We start from the raw sequence: 15,376 nt of genomic DNA on the forward strand, positions 1-15,376 counted from the left end.
GTCAGGGTCCTTTAAACCTGACTAGCAAATGGGTCATGCTGGATTCTACTGAATTGGAGTTTTTTTTGGAAAGCAGGGGTTAGGCAGACCCCCGCTAGTTATTCAACGTACCATTGCGTTTTGAACCTGCAACATCCCACAAGGGGACGTGCACTAACAGCTCCCACTAATCACGTGGAACACCGGTTGGTGCTGAATTGGAGTTTTACTCCTACCTACAACGCTAAAACTTGGCCTGTTCATGGCAAACTGGGCCCCACATTTTTTGAGCTTGAGCATAATTCAGCCCAAACCTGCCCTGCTTTCCATATGATATAAATGACAGATCAAGTGCAATCACATTGCATACTTTGAGTATGCTGCTGCACTTGACTGCCCTCCATCTCCAAGGTATAGCCTTTCAGTTGTGAGGCCCAACGGAAGACAGAGGGTCGATCAGGTTATTTCAGTTGTGGAACCCAACTAAAGTTGGAGGGTCGATCAGGTTCTGTGGCACAGTAAAATGTGCAATGTAATGATCCACCTTCATTGATATATACATAAAATTCAAATGGAAAGTGATCGTATAGTAAAGCAAAAATGACACATTTTCGTAAAATGCCCCACAATTTTTGAAATCTGCCCCTTGTCCAAATTTGCAAATGTCCAACTTTTTAGGATGTTTTTACCCTTCACATGAGTGAACCTTTTGATGTTCACATGATATATCACTATACTCTCTTTGTATTGCAAACTCTCACTAAAATGTAGATTCACACATTTTTTTGCGAACCTCACAAAATTTGTATAACCAAATTTATGAACTTTACATATGAAACATGCATAATTTTGCAAATACCTTACTAAATTCACATGTATGGTATGACATTATTGAGATACCGTGCAAACTTTATTTCAGTAACTGATCTTCAAGGAGATATGCAAATATGTGGCGATCTGTGCATATAAACATGTAGCGAAGTTCGTATAACCAAATTTGCGAACCTTAAAACTTGCGTAACTTTGCAAATACCTTACTAAATTCACACATATAGTATGACATTCGCGAGATACTATAAGAACCTCCTTTTAGTGATTTATTTTCAAGAAAATTCACAAATATGTGGTGATATGTACAAATTTTAGGCATATGATTTTTTGTATATTTGCATGCTTGTTGAATTATATATAAAGTCATTTTTGTTTATTTTGTTTCTTTTTATTTTGTTTTTTTTCTAGAAAAAAACCCTAACCTTTTTCTCTAATGTTGTCAGTACGGGTATCGACCCTGAATCGTTTGACCAACAATTTAGGTGAATCAGCTGATACCTATTCTCAAGTAAATCATTTCGAATTGGCTAAAAAATAATTAAAAAATATTTTGTATTAATCAGAACATGACACGTGTTAAAACTATTAAAATAATATTAAAAAATAGTAAAACAAATTAATTATAAGAATTCTTTACATTTATTAAAAAATTCAGGTTAGTATCATATCAATTTTCTACCAATATGATACGTATCGCCTGATACAAATCGATACACATCGATATTGACAACATTGCTTTTCTCTCTAAAACCCTTAACATTTTTCCTCTCCCCATGTAGTGATTCTCATGAATTTTTTTGCTGTATTTCGATGAGATTGTGGTATCTTTCTCATCGACTTCACCGGTTAGGTCGAAAGGTGAGTTTCATACAAACTATATATATATATATGCGCATATTTTTTTTTATAGATACGAGCATTTAATAGCACCATGTGTATTTGTATTTGGTTGTTGCTGTGAATGCTTTTTGTATGTTTCTTTGTGTTATATTTAATATTTGCCATAGGATTTACTATTTGGGGTTTACTATGTTTAGGTTTTTTTCATATATATATTTGTTTGTGTTGTAGATGATTCATATTTGCTTGCTTTTTCTTTAGTTAATATTCAGTGTTTTTTTTTGGTATAATGAGGATATGGGTGACTGTACATAAACATTGAATTGGGTTTAGGGTTTATTCTGGGTAGATGGTTTTGAGACTGGTTAGAGATAATTTTATTAATTAAATGTATGAAGTGTATATTAATGACCTTTTTTCTTATGCTTTTTTCATTAAATGAATGATATATTGTGTGGTTGGTGTAGGCAGTTAATGATGACATCTAAAAGGGTTAAACTATACTACTGTAACTATAATCACCCTTCTTGAAAATCTATAGTGGTCTTAAAAAATAGTAATATAATAAATTTATAGTATTGATATCTTGTAAAATCAGATATTTGAAAGAGTCAACAATCCTCTAGTATAGTTCTTCAAAATTAAATAACCAAAATATATGGATAAATATCTTGAACGATGATGATGTAGAATCAATGTTATTTAGTGATAACGTTTACTTAGTTCCTCACAAAGGTGAACAAGGAGTTGTTGCTTACAAAGTTAAACAAACAGTTGAAAGTGATGTCAAGAATCTGTTGATGAATGAAATGATAGAAATCCTATGGAGAACATTCATCTATCTCAGGCATCATCGATCGAGCTCAGTCTTTTGACGAATATCTAACTGTCCCAAATAGTGAACGATATTGATGTTCCAAACAATAAGTTCATGCACGTATAGGGCTTGCAGTGCTTGAACCAACTAAGGATATAGATGTTCGACATGCATGCAATGAAAAACTTTCACAAAAAAATGATGTTTACATGATCAGAGGATCACTGCGAAGGATGTGGAACCACGTGGACAAACTAGTGCCAGTGATTTTCATCACAGTAATGTGGATGACATCTAGCCTTCTGGGTAAAATGACAAAGCTAGGTACAAGTTAGACTTTGTATTTTTATAGTTAATCTTGAAAGTTTAAAATGCAAGAATATTGTATGCATAAAAATAAAAGAAGAAATAAATATGATAAATTTTGATTTAGTTTGTGCAACAAAATAATCAATTAATGGTATCAACGATGATGTAGATAGTGGACAATCAAATGATATCAATGATGATGACTATACCATATTTGTTGAGTCGTATTCATAAACGATATGAGAAGACCAAAACACTGATGACATGGTATAAATAATGGCAGATTAAAATTATACACAAATAACAATTGAGAAGTCAAACTCTTGGTATGTTGTATAAACTATATGAGCATTTGTTGGGCAATATAACTGTTTTACGTTTTTACACAAATGAGACGTGGTTGAATTTGTTCTCAACCAATGAATTCTCATACAATGAAGAGCAATTGAAAATCATTGAAGCAGAGACATCTCAGTTGTATGACGACTTGCGTAACAAAAAATGAATGATTATAAACATTTTCAGTGGCTAACAACAAGATCAAACGAGACAAAAATTATTTTTGGCAAAATGTTTAATGATTTTTAGCACTGTCTTCAGTTTTTGAAAGATCATATGATCAAGAATAACTATAAAGCAAAATTTATGAAGAGCTGTAATAATAGTCGCTATAGTGTGCATGAGAAAAAACCTATAGGCTATGGTTGATTGCTTCTATAAGATCCATTGCACAAAGGTGCAGAATAACATTCTTTCAAGTCAAGAAGTATGAAAGCTTACATACATGTGATGAATCATTGGACAACCTTGTAGTAGAAAAAGTGCCTTCCAAGTACACATGGCAATAAGATAGAAACTTTTTATAACTATTTACCTTATCCTGTATTTCTCTATAAGTTTCAAAAGCAATATTTCTGTTGTTTTCTACCAACTAATAAAACCTAACTGGTAAACATTAACCGTTAGCAACAAATCATCAAAACTAAAGGGATGGCCAATGGAGCTCGTGGATGTTTTTGAGGCTAACAGATTGTTGTATCATTTCTTTAAATCTGACAAAATATTCATTGGATAACTTTACATACTTGCAGAACATAATTTTTTATGTGCGCAACAACCTTAAAATCGATTTATGCTACATATTTTAATTTCTGTCAACTAGGGCAACCAACACTAGGTTGTTTGAGAAATAAATATGAATACGAGGGAGTTCAAGTTGTACAATTTCATGGGATCAACAATAAATGCAGATAAGAACATCAGAGTACTAATACGATAATATTATTTATTCAATAATGTGCTTATTGCTTTCTGATACTCGGTTGGTTGAATGTTGTGTTACAAGTTTATTTTTTTGTAGGGTGGTTTGGTTACGACAATTATGCTAATTGGATGACATGTTCGATGGAGGGTATTTCTCAACAAGAAAATGAGTAATTACATTACATATGTTTATTAACTCAATTCATACGTGTACATATTATTGCAGACATATTTTTGAAAATTCTTGAAGATTACACCATGGAACATCAATCACAGTCTCTTAGAGGATGCTATATAGTCTGAAATTTGACAACCAACATATTCTAGTTCAAAGATATTAAGACGACCATCACATTGGAGGACATGGCAGGAATCACCAGACTTAAGTGCTATGGACAGCTAGTGAATGCACATTGATGGGGAGATTTCAAGCGCACTTTAGGTGTTTATTTACAAGTGAATGATGATATGTTCAAAGGTGAAAGGCTCAAGTTATCATGGTTGAAGAATTATTATGATCTCAGCAAGGTGAAAATAATGAAAAGGAAGGTACTGTGTATTGAAGGGAAGGATGATACTAGGGTAGACGAGGTAAGAGAATTCTTGCTCTACTTTTTTATTACATGTGTATTCATTGACACTGGGGGAAAGTCAATCCATGAATCATTTATTCAACTGTTGAAAGACCTAGATCACGTCGATGAATACTTATGATGAGTAGCCTCACTTCTACACCTATATTCAAGTTTGAGTACCGTGAGATGTTGAAGAAAAACATCTTCGACATGGTGTTGTTAAAACTATTTATTCATTCATTGTACTTAAACTTTTGATTTATATTCAAACATTATTTAACATTGTTGATGTAATATACTATATATTAATCTGTGTTAATTCTTATAGGTTTGGATATATGAGCACCTATCTATTAAAAGACTCATAAGACATGACTATCTTCCTAAATTTTCATGTGTTGCAATGTAGTGTCAATCATGCAACGAAGAGGAAAAGAATGATCGAAGAGCATTTGGTCTTCACATGGGAAGGGTCCATTGCACTGCATCATTGTGCAGACTGATCAAGACACATGTAAGTATTCTTGAAACAATTTTCTATGTTTTTATAAATAATACAATATAGGATTAACTATGAATGAAACTTCATTATATAGGTAAAGTGGTGCCCCCATGAAGACACAAAGAATGAAGAGAATGAGGATGTGGTTGTGCAAGTGAAGGACATCGCGATGAAGGACATTTGGTTGAACAACTGAATGAAGTTGAGTACCAAATGGCCAACTGAGTGGTCCATCAATTTGAGTTTTTTCAGCAACCACCTTGTCGCCCTCACACAGTTAGCAGAACTATCTTAGGCACAATAAATGATCGAAGGAAGGATTACCTCACGATGTTTCAGTCCAAACTTGAAGACTTGTGCAACAATGACAAAGACATCAACTTGTCATGCCTACAATGACAAGGATGTAGTTGTTGACAACCTGTATTTTGCAAGTAGTCTCTCCACAAGGAGGGACATTGAGGAGGAGAAGAAACTTGGGGCAAAGAGTATGAAGCATAGAAGGACTGCAAGTGGAGTGTAAGGTTAAAAAACTCTTGCATTGGCTGAAAACTGTATGCCAAAAGAATTGTTTTAACCAAGGAGTCCATTATACATACTTAAGCTGACCTTATCGCTAAAAATAATAAGATCATCGAGGAGTTATGAGTGCACCTGACACAACCACAACCGTAACTTCTATTTTTTTATTGTTTTGTAAATCATTGTAATTAAGTAAGCAATGTTTTGTAAATAATTATAATTAAGTAAATAATGTTTTATAAATAATTATAAATACAATTATAATTGACTTTTTGTTTAATAGTTTAACTAGTTTGAATGTATGTTTAATTAGTTTGAAATGTATATACTTAGTTTGAATATAACATATTAACTTTGAATTGTTAATGAATGTATATAGTTTTGTGAATTATGTTACAGATGAATTGTGTATATAACTATAAATTTGAATGTTACTCGAAGTAAATTTAAATATTATAGGTGAATTTGAATGTTAGAGGTAAATTAACATTTCATCATTAGTTTTCACCTTTTTGTATATGCTGTAAATTTGAATATTATAGGTGAATTTAAATGTTATAGGTGAATTGTGTATCTATTGTAAATTTGAATGTTACTCGATGAAAATTTTAATATTATAGGTGAATTTAAAAGTTACAGGTGAATTGTGTATATACCTATAAATTTGAATATTACTTAATATAAATTTTAATATTACTTAATGCAAATGTTAATATTACATGTAACTTTGAATGTTACACATGAATTTTGTATATACTATAAATTTGAATGTTACCCAATAAAAATTTGAACATTACAAGTGAATTTGAATGTTACAGGTAAATTATGTATATACCTATAAATGTGAATGCTACCCACTGTAAATTTGAATGTTACACTTAACTTCACACACTATGGCTAAAGTTAACCAATTTTGCACAAGGAGGTATGCGAGAAATAACCAAGATTTGCAAGGATGAGAAAGTTCGTAAAATAATTTTGCGAACAATGACCAATATATGCAAAAGATAGGGACTTTCACAAACAAAAAATATGTGATTTCTTCTTAATTATGCAATTCTCTCCTAAATATGTGAAGTTCCTTCTAAATATGCGATTTCAACAAAAATATGTGATTTCTTCTTAAATATGGATTTCACCATATAAATATGACGTTTCTCCTTAATATGTGATTTCATCCAAAATATGCAATTTTTCCCCTTTATATGTTATTTCTCTCCTAAATATGTGATTTTGTCTTAAATATGTGATTTTTTCTTAAATTTATGATTTTCCTTTCAAATATATGATTTTATCCTAAATATGTGATGTTCTTTTTAAATATGTGATTTCATCCACAATATATGAATTTTCTCTTAAATATATGATTCTATCCTAAATATGTGATTTTTCTCTTAAATATGTGATTTTTCTATTAATTATGTGATTTCATCCTAAATATATGTGAGGTTGCTTTTAAATATATGCTTTTGCGATAAATATGTGATTTTCCTTCCAAATATGCATTTTTCTCCTAATTAGGTGTTTTTTTTCATAAATATATGATTTTACTCTTAAATATGTGATTTTTATTTAAATATATGATTTTCTCTTAATTATATTTTTTTTTCTAAATATGTTGATTTTTTTTAATATTTTTTTCATGTCCTTATTATAGAACATTAAACCTGAAATGAAGTGAAACATACAAAATTTGTTAAAAGAATATCTAGAACTTACAAAACATATTTTAGAACATCGAATATTTAAAGTACATTTACAAAATTGTTTACATTGAATATTTAAAGTATATTTAATATTTTACAATAGTAATCAACATATAATTTCAAAATTGTCTACAACTCAGCTTCTGATATCTTGACATTCAACACCTCATTGTCTGATGTTTCCTTATCCTCTACCTTTTATTTGGCCTTTGGACCTTTTGAGTTATGTTGTAGTCCTTTTTTGTTCTTTGCCTGCTCTTCAGGTTTCTATTTGACAACTTTTAAAGTTGTATTCTTTGGTGCAATTATAGAATTTGATCATACGATTCCTGTAGTCTACTACATCATTATGAAAAAATGGTTATTAGCAGACAAGTATAATTTACATCTAAAAACATAATAAATCAGGACATATAAATATAGAAAATAATCATACTGTACGATAATATGATGCAATTTTAGAAATACCTTATAATTTTTGCTATTCTCCCTATGTCCAAAATCTTAAATATCTAGTTTTAAAAAGTTCTTTTTACCCTCCACACATAATTTCCTAAACATATGCAAATTTTCTCTCAAATATGTAACTATTTTTTATAAAACTATATATGTTTGCAGATTTGTATCTCTATGATCCAACGTTGAAAACTTGTGTTTTTATATTTGTTCGAAAGTTGAGGCATAGGCCTACCACTTTTTTGTTTTGAGTTAAAACCGAAAAACCCTCTAGTGTTTTCATTTCTGTATTTCAAAACCAAAATAGAAGCATTCTCTGCAGACTGAAACAGGCGCGACTGCATATTTTTTGTCTGTTCTATGCTATTTTCAGCCATATGCGTTGAAAGAAGAAAAAATAGAAAAAAGTCAGATAGATCAGGACATTAGCTTTTCAGCGCCACCAAGATCATCTTGAACTGATGAGCGGTTAGGGAGAAACGTCATCTGAAAGATAAATTGCTTGGTTGTTCTAGTATGCAGAACATGCTTCTATTCTGGTTTTGGAGCTCAAAAATAGGAACACTAGAGGGTTTTTTGACTTTAACTCAAAACAGAAAAGTTATGGACTTGTGTCTCAGCTTTCTAACGACTATAAAAACATATATTTTTGACGTTATAATAGAGAGATAGCAACCTGAGAACATAGATTGTTTTGCATAAATTGTATATATGATTTTCTCTTAAATATATGTAGAGTTTGTCCTATATATGTGAATTTTCTCCTAAGCATGTAATTTTCATATATATTTTTTATGATTTTTCTTAAATATATGTGGAGTTGTTTATATACATGTGATTTTTTCCTAAATTTATGTGGAGTTTCTCCTATATATATGATTTTTAATTCATGAAAATCATATATATTTAGAAGACAAATCACATATTTGGCAAAAAAATTGCATATATTTAAGAGAAAAATCGGATATATAGTTGAAAAATCATATATATTTATGAGAAAATCGCATGTTTAGGAGAAAAATCACATATATAAGAGGAAATGTCATATATTTAGTTGGAATTCACATATATATAGGAGGAACTCTGCATATATTTAAGAGAAAATTATAGAGAATATATGCAAAAATCACATATATATTTTTTGAAGAACAGTCTCTGTTCTCAGGTCTGTATCCCTTCGCTCTGACATCAAAATTTGCATTTTTATAGTTGTTAGAAAGCTTAGACATATGCCTATAACTTTTCTATTTTAAGTAAAAGCCAAAACCCCCTCTAGGGTTTTCATTTTTTAGCTCCAAAACTACAATAGAAGCATTCTCTGTAGACTGAAACAATTTAACAATATATCTTCCAGATGGAGTTTCTCCCCAACCGCTCATCAGATCAAGGTGATCCTGGTGGCATTGAAAAGCTAACATCCTTCTATAATTTTTTTTTTTTACCGATTTTCAACACATGTAGCTGAAAATAGCATAAAATTGACAAAAAAGCACAATTGTGCATGTTTCTGTATGCAGAGCATGCTTCTATTTTGATTTTCAGTGATAATGGGGAAGTTCACATAAAATATATACGAGGATAATGAAGTCCGTATAAATTATACATGAGAATGAGAAAGTTCACACAAAATATATGCATAAAATGAGGAAGCTTGCATAAAAATAAGTGAGAACATCCTGTTAAACTCAAACCTTGAAACTCCACAAATATCTGACTAAGTTCGTATATGCCTAAAAAAAATTGCATGTATTTAAGAGGAAATCACATGTTTAGGAGGAAAATCACATATATAGGAGGGATTCTGCAAATATTTAAGAGAAAATTGCATATATGTGAGGAAAATCACATATATTCAGGAGAAAAATCACATATTTAGAAGGAAAATAAAATATATTTTATAGAAAAATCATATAGATTTTGGAGAAAAATCATATATATAGGAAGAAAATTACATATATTTAGGAGAAAAATCGCATATATAATAGGAAAATCACATATATATATTTTTGTAGAACAGTCTCTGTTCTCATATCCATATCTCTCTCATCTGATGTCAAAAACCTGCATTTTTATAATCGAAAGCTGAGACATGTGCCTATAATTTTTATGTTTTGAGTCAGAGCCGATAACCTATCTAAGGTTTCCATTTTTGAGTTCTAAAACCAGAATAGAAGCATGCTCTGCAGACTGAAATAACCGAACAATCTATCTTCAAGATAAAGTTTCTCCCCAATCGCTCATCAGATCAAGGTGGTCTTGGTGGCATTGGAAAGCTAACGTCTTGATCTATTTTTTTATTTTTTCTATTTTTCTCGATTTTTAGTGCAAGTAGCAAAAAAATAGCATAGAACAGACAAAAAAGGCATAGTCATACTTGTTCTAGTATGCAAAGTATGCTTCTATTCTAATTTTGGAAATAAGAAACAAAAACCTTAGAGGGGTTTTCAGTTCTGACTCAAAAAAGAAAAGTTATAGGCTTGAATATGAGCTTTTCAATGACTATAAAAATGTAAGTTTTTAACATTGGTTTAGAGAAATGCAAATTTGAGAATAAAGACTATTTTGCATAAAATAATCATATATTTAAGAGAAAATTTACATATATTTAAGAAGTTTTTAGGTGTGAAGGGTAAGAAGGACTTTTTAAAACTAGATATTTGCAATTTTGGACATGGGGAGAATAACGAAAATTATGAGGCATTTAAGAAAACATGTCAAATTAGTCGTACAATATGATTATTTTTCGCATATAAATATATACTCGCGTGAAGTTTAATTTTGTGTTTCTGCCAAAGTACTGCATGTACAATATGACAAACATACCTATAACAATACTTTCGCTTTTTCCATTAGTTTTAGGAACTACTTGTGTGCTTGAAACCAGTAGAATCAGTGCAGCTTGTTGGATCCTCTGAATCTTTCTCATTGTGGATCTTGCAATCACAATTTATTTTGTTGAAATTAATCAAATTAATTATTAAATTACATACACAAATATAACATTTTAACAAGTGCATTGCAAGATTCAATCTAGTTATCCTAAAAATATGTTTTGCACATACATGACAAACTAATCAATAAATTATAATATTTAAATTAGTTATCCTAAAAATATATTTCACACACACATACACATATGTGTGTGTATGACAAATTAATAAATGTATATATTCAAATTGGTTATTCTATAAACATATTGCAAACATATAAGACAAATTTGTTATATGCACAAATCACACATATTAGTGAATCTCCTTGAGGTTCAATTACTGAAAAGAGGTTCATACGGTCTCATGAATATCGTACTATATATGCGAATTTAGTACCTTATTTGTTATGGTCGTTTCAGAGTGCAAACTTTATATAAATTCACATGTTATATACGTAGATCATCACATATTTGCGGATCTCCTTGATGATCAATTACTTAAAGGAGGTTCACACAGTATCTTGCGAATGTTGTACTATATATGCAAATTTAGTATGTCACTGACAAAGTTATGCATGTTTCAATTATGTGAGGTTCACAGATTTGGTTATGAGAACTTCGTGAGGTCCACCAAAAAAAGCGTGAATCTACATTTTAGTGAGAGTTTGTGATACCTGAAGAGCATACCGACATATCGTGCAAACCTCAGGATGTTCACTCGTGCCAAGGGTAAAAGGTCCTAAAAAAGTTAGACATTTGCAAATTTGGGCATGGGGCGAATTTCAAAAATTATGAGAAACATGTCAATTTTGCCATACCGTACCCCAAATTTTCATGCTAAGAAAACCGGCTTGCTTTTTTTTTAAACAGATCTAAGTTTTGGATCCGACCTGATCTATGGTATATACTACAATCAGTTCGGTTTGGGTTTAATTGTTTCGAATCCTCATTTCAGGTCGAGCTTACTCACAAGCTATACACTCCTAAACATTGTTTGAAAAATAATTGAAGCCAATGTGGGCAGTTATATTTACTCTCCACCGCACCTCATTTTAAAGAGTGTAAAATGAAACAATTTTTTTTTTCATTTTTAAGACATGGAAAATAGTTAAATTTGTTTACATCTTTGATTCTAAAAAAGCAATTTTCTTTGGGAGCCAAAACCAATTCATGGAAATGTTAAAACCATTTGACACCTGTGGATGAGCTCCCCAAACAACACAGAGTTGGCCTCCACAAAGCCATGCGTTGGCAACACATGGAAACCATCTTTTCTTATTAACTTCAAGACTCCCAAACATGCTTTATGATTGGGAGCTAGTGTTGGTGAGAAAAAGAGAGGGTCAAGGAGTGGTGATGAAAATGGAGACGAGGTTGGAGTTGTCAGCATCTTTGTGAGAATGTAGTTAGTTGTAAATAAATCTTCTCCACTTTCAACACCAGCCTCATCTCTCAAAACAGGGTTCCCAAATACCTATGGAGTAGGGGTGGCAATCGGGTCGGGTTGGCGGGTTGGCGTGTCAGCATACCTCAACCCGAACCCGACCCGTTTATTAAACGGGTCAGCTGTGGCAAACACGAACCCGGCCCGTTTAATAAACGGGTAACCCAACACGACCCGCCAACTCATTTAATAAATGGGTTGGGTCGGGTAAACGGGTTCTCAGGTTCGTGGGTCAGGTTGGCGGGTCGGGTTGGTGGGTTGACGGGTCGGGTTGGTGGGTTGACGGGTTGGCAGACAAGTTTGCGGGTTGGCGGGTTGACCCACCAGCCTAACCCGTTTATTAAACGGGTCAGGTGGGTTGGCATACCCCTAACACGAACCCGACCCGTTTAATAAACGGGTTAGGTAGGTCGACCCGTTTATTAAACGGGTTCGTTTTTTCCAAACCCGAAGGCGCCTAAGAGGCGGGTTGGCGGGTCTTGTCAGGTTTTGCCACCCCTACTATGGAGGTTGGTAGTATTAATTACACCATTAAATACCATCTCCACTTTCATCTTTACCTACCTCCGAAAGAGAGCTTTAGGCTTTGTTTGGGAACCAGTGTTTTGAGGAATTAGTAAGTTAAGTACAAATTCCAGACTTCAATAGAAATAGATTTCAAAAGAGCTGTAGACTGTCTATACGATTGCAAGCATAAATAACTCCTTCGAGGAATTAGGTTTTCAACTCTTCTTGATTCCTCATCATGTTTGGAAAAGTCTACAACCCAATGAACGGTTTTGAAGCCATGTCACCGAGTAAAAAAGAATGGTAGGCAATAAGATCTCCTTGGGTCCTCCTCCTTCAATGGTAGGCAATAATATTTGAACATCCATACAATGATTTACTCATGTCAAAAATGTCATGTTCACAACTCTATGACAAATATCGTGATATTTATTAAAAACATCACCAATATATCGCGAGAACTTGCCTGAAAGTTTAAAATGGCAATTTCTCACGAGATTTTCAAACTGTGACAAATATTATGATATTTATATTTTTAAAAGATATTTATCATGAAAACCCACAAGAATTTTATTTTTAAATATGTTTTATTTATATTTTGTTATAAAAAATATTTTTTTATATTTTTTATTCTCAAGATTTTGCCAAAAAAATGCGAGATTTATGAAAATTTTCAAAATCTCCCGAGTTTTTAGACTGCCAAGATTTTGCGGTTTTAAACTTTTGTCACTATGGTTCACAATAAGCAAATTGAATGATTTACCACCACACGAGATCCCAAATGGGTTACAATGGACATCACTATTTTGGACTCACCACCTCACAAGATCCCAAATGGGTTACAAAGGACATCACCATCTGAACTCGATAAACAGTCAAGGCCTAATGATTATGAAAATAAAACATGAAAACAACAACAAAATAATCACTTATAGAATTACAGACACACACCAGAATAACATAAAAACAAATTCACAAAGAGCATAAAAAAAATAACGATTCTTCTCGAACAGCAGCAAAAACAAGCTTTTCACAAGTTATCTCTTTCCTTTTCTTCAGTTTCAGAAAGAAAGGACGATAACCTTGAGAAGACTTTTGGAGGAGAAAGATGGAGGAAACTGCGGATGAGAGAAGACGTAATAAATAAAAGAATTACTGAGGTGATATTTTGAATCATCGAAAATTCGGTGACCTACCGGAATCCTTCTAAATACCTCCTCTGTATAGGAGGAGTTGAAATGTGAGGTTTCAAGGGATTTGGAGTTGGCGGATTCATATCCGATCTTGACGGTTCCCTCCAATCCCTTCATCCAAACAACTTTCAAATCCCCTAGGACTCATGTCTCTAGCATCATCCCACCTCCTCCAGTGCCCTGCTCCCAAACACAGCCTTAATATACGTGTGGCATCCCATAGTTACCGAATGAGATTCACAGTTGAATTCAAGAGTGGGGAGTAGGTGCCTACCAAAGATAGGGGGCTACCGCAAGCGAGTTGTTAGTAGGGGTGGCAATCGGGTCGGGTTTGGCAGGTCGACCCAGCGGGTTGGTGGGTCAGCATACCTCAACCCGAACCCGACCCGTTTATTAAATGGGTCGACTGTGGCCAACACGAACCTGACCCGTTTATTAAAAGGGTAACCTGACACGACCCGCCAACCTATTTAATAAACGGGTTGGCGGGTCGGGTTGATGGGTTGACCTGCCCGCCTAACCTGTTTATTAAACGGGTCAGCCGGGTTGGCGGGTTGGCATACCCCTAACACGAACCCAACCCGTTTAATAAATGGGTTAGGTGGGTCGACCCGTTTATTAAACGGGTTAGTTTAAGCCCAACCCGAACCCGCCTCCCGCCTGAGATGCGGGTTGGCGGGTCAGCATATCTCAACAAGAACCTGACCCATTTATTAAACGGGCCGACTGTGGCAAACACGAACCTGACCCATTTATTAAACGGGTAACCCGACAAGACACGATTAACCCGTTTAATAAATGGGTCAGGTCGACACGACCCAATTACACGACACAGCGACCCGTTTATTAAACGGGTCGACCCGATAACATAGACCCGATCTTCCGATAATTCAAATTTCGGAAGAGGCATAAGGGGTTTGGATAGAACAAAGAGTCCAATTCCCATTCAAAATAAAAGAAGAAATCCAAATCCAAAAAGAGAAACAGAAAAGAAGAAAACCTCCACCTGTTGAGAAGTGCAACATATTTCGCCCAGAAGAAGAGGATCGAAACGAGAAGAAGCAGAACGTTCACGACGAATGACAAGAAGCTGTATGCGGCTCTGTCAAAGAGCAGCCAGAAAGCCGAAGCCGCCACGAGGACCGCAACGCAGACGTTTCGTCACTTCCATAACAGGATATCAGCAACTGCAAGAGAAAACCCTATCTTTGATCAACAATCGGCACCCAAAACCACAAAAACTTTGGTTAATTCCATCTCAAATTGAGCGAGAAACCAACAAAATCAATAAGCATAAGGCTGATTGAAAATCGTGATAAATGTAGACAAAATTTTTGCATATGTGGTAAAGATTCGAGAAAAGATTCTCCCCCCACTGAGGGATCGATGAATGAACTTCTTAGGGTTAGGGTTTTCTGAGGAAGGAGACAACTGGTTCTCATCCATCTCGAGGAGAGGAAGACGAGAGAAATGTGAGGAGAGAGAGAGAGGAAGAGGAGCAGG

Source organism: Nuphar pumila, chromosome 8 (genome assembly GCF_984573655.1).
Source record: "Nuphar pumila chromosome 8, dmNupPumi1.hap1.1, whole genome shotgun sequence".
NCBI lineage: Eukaryota > Viridiplantae > Streptophyta > Magnoliopsida > Nymphaeales > Nymphaeaceae > Nuphar > Nuphar pumila.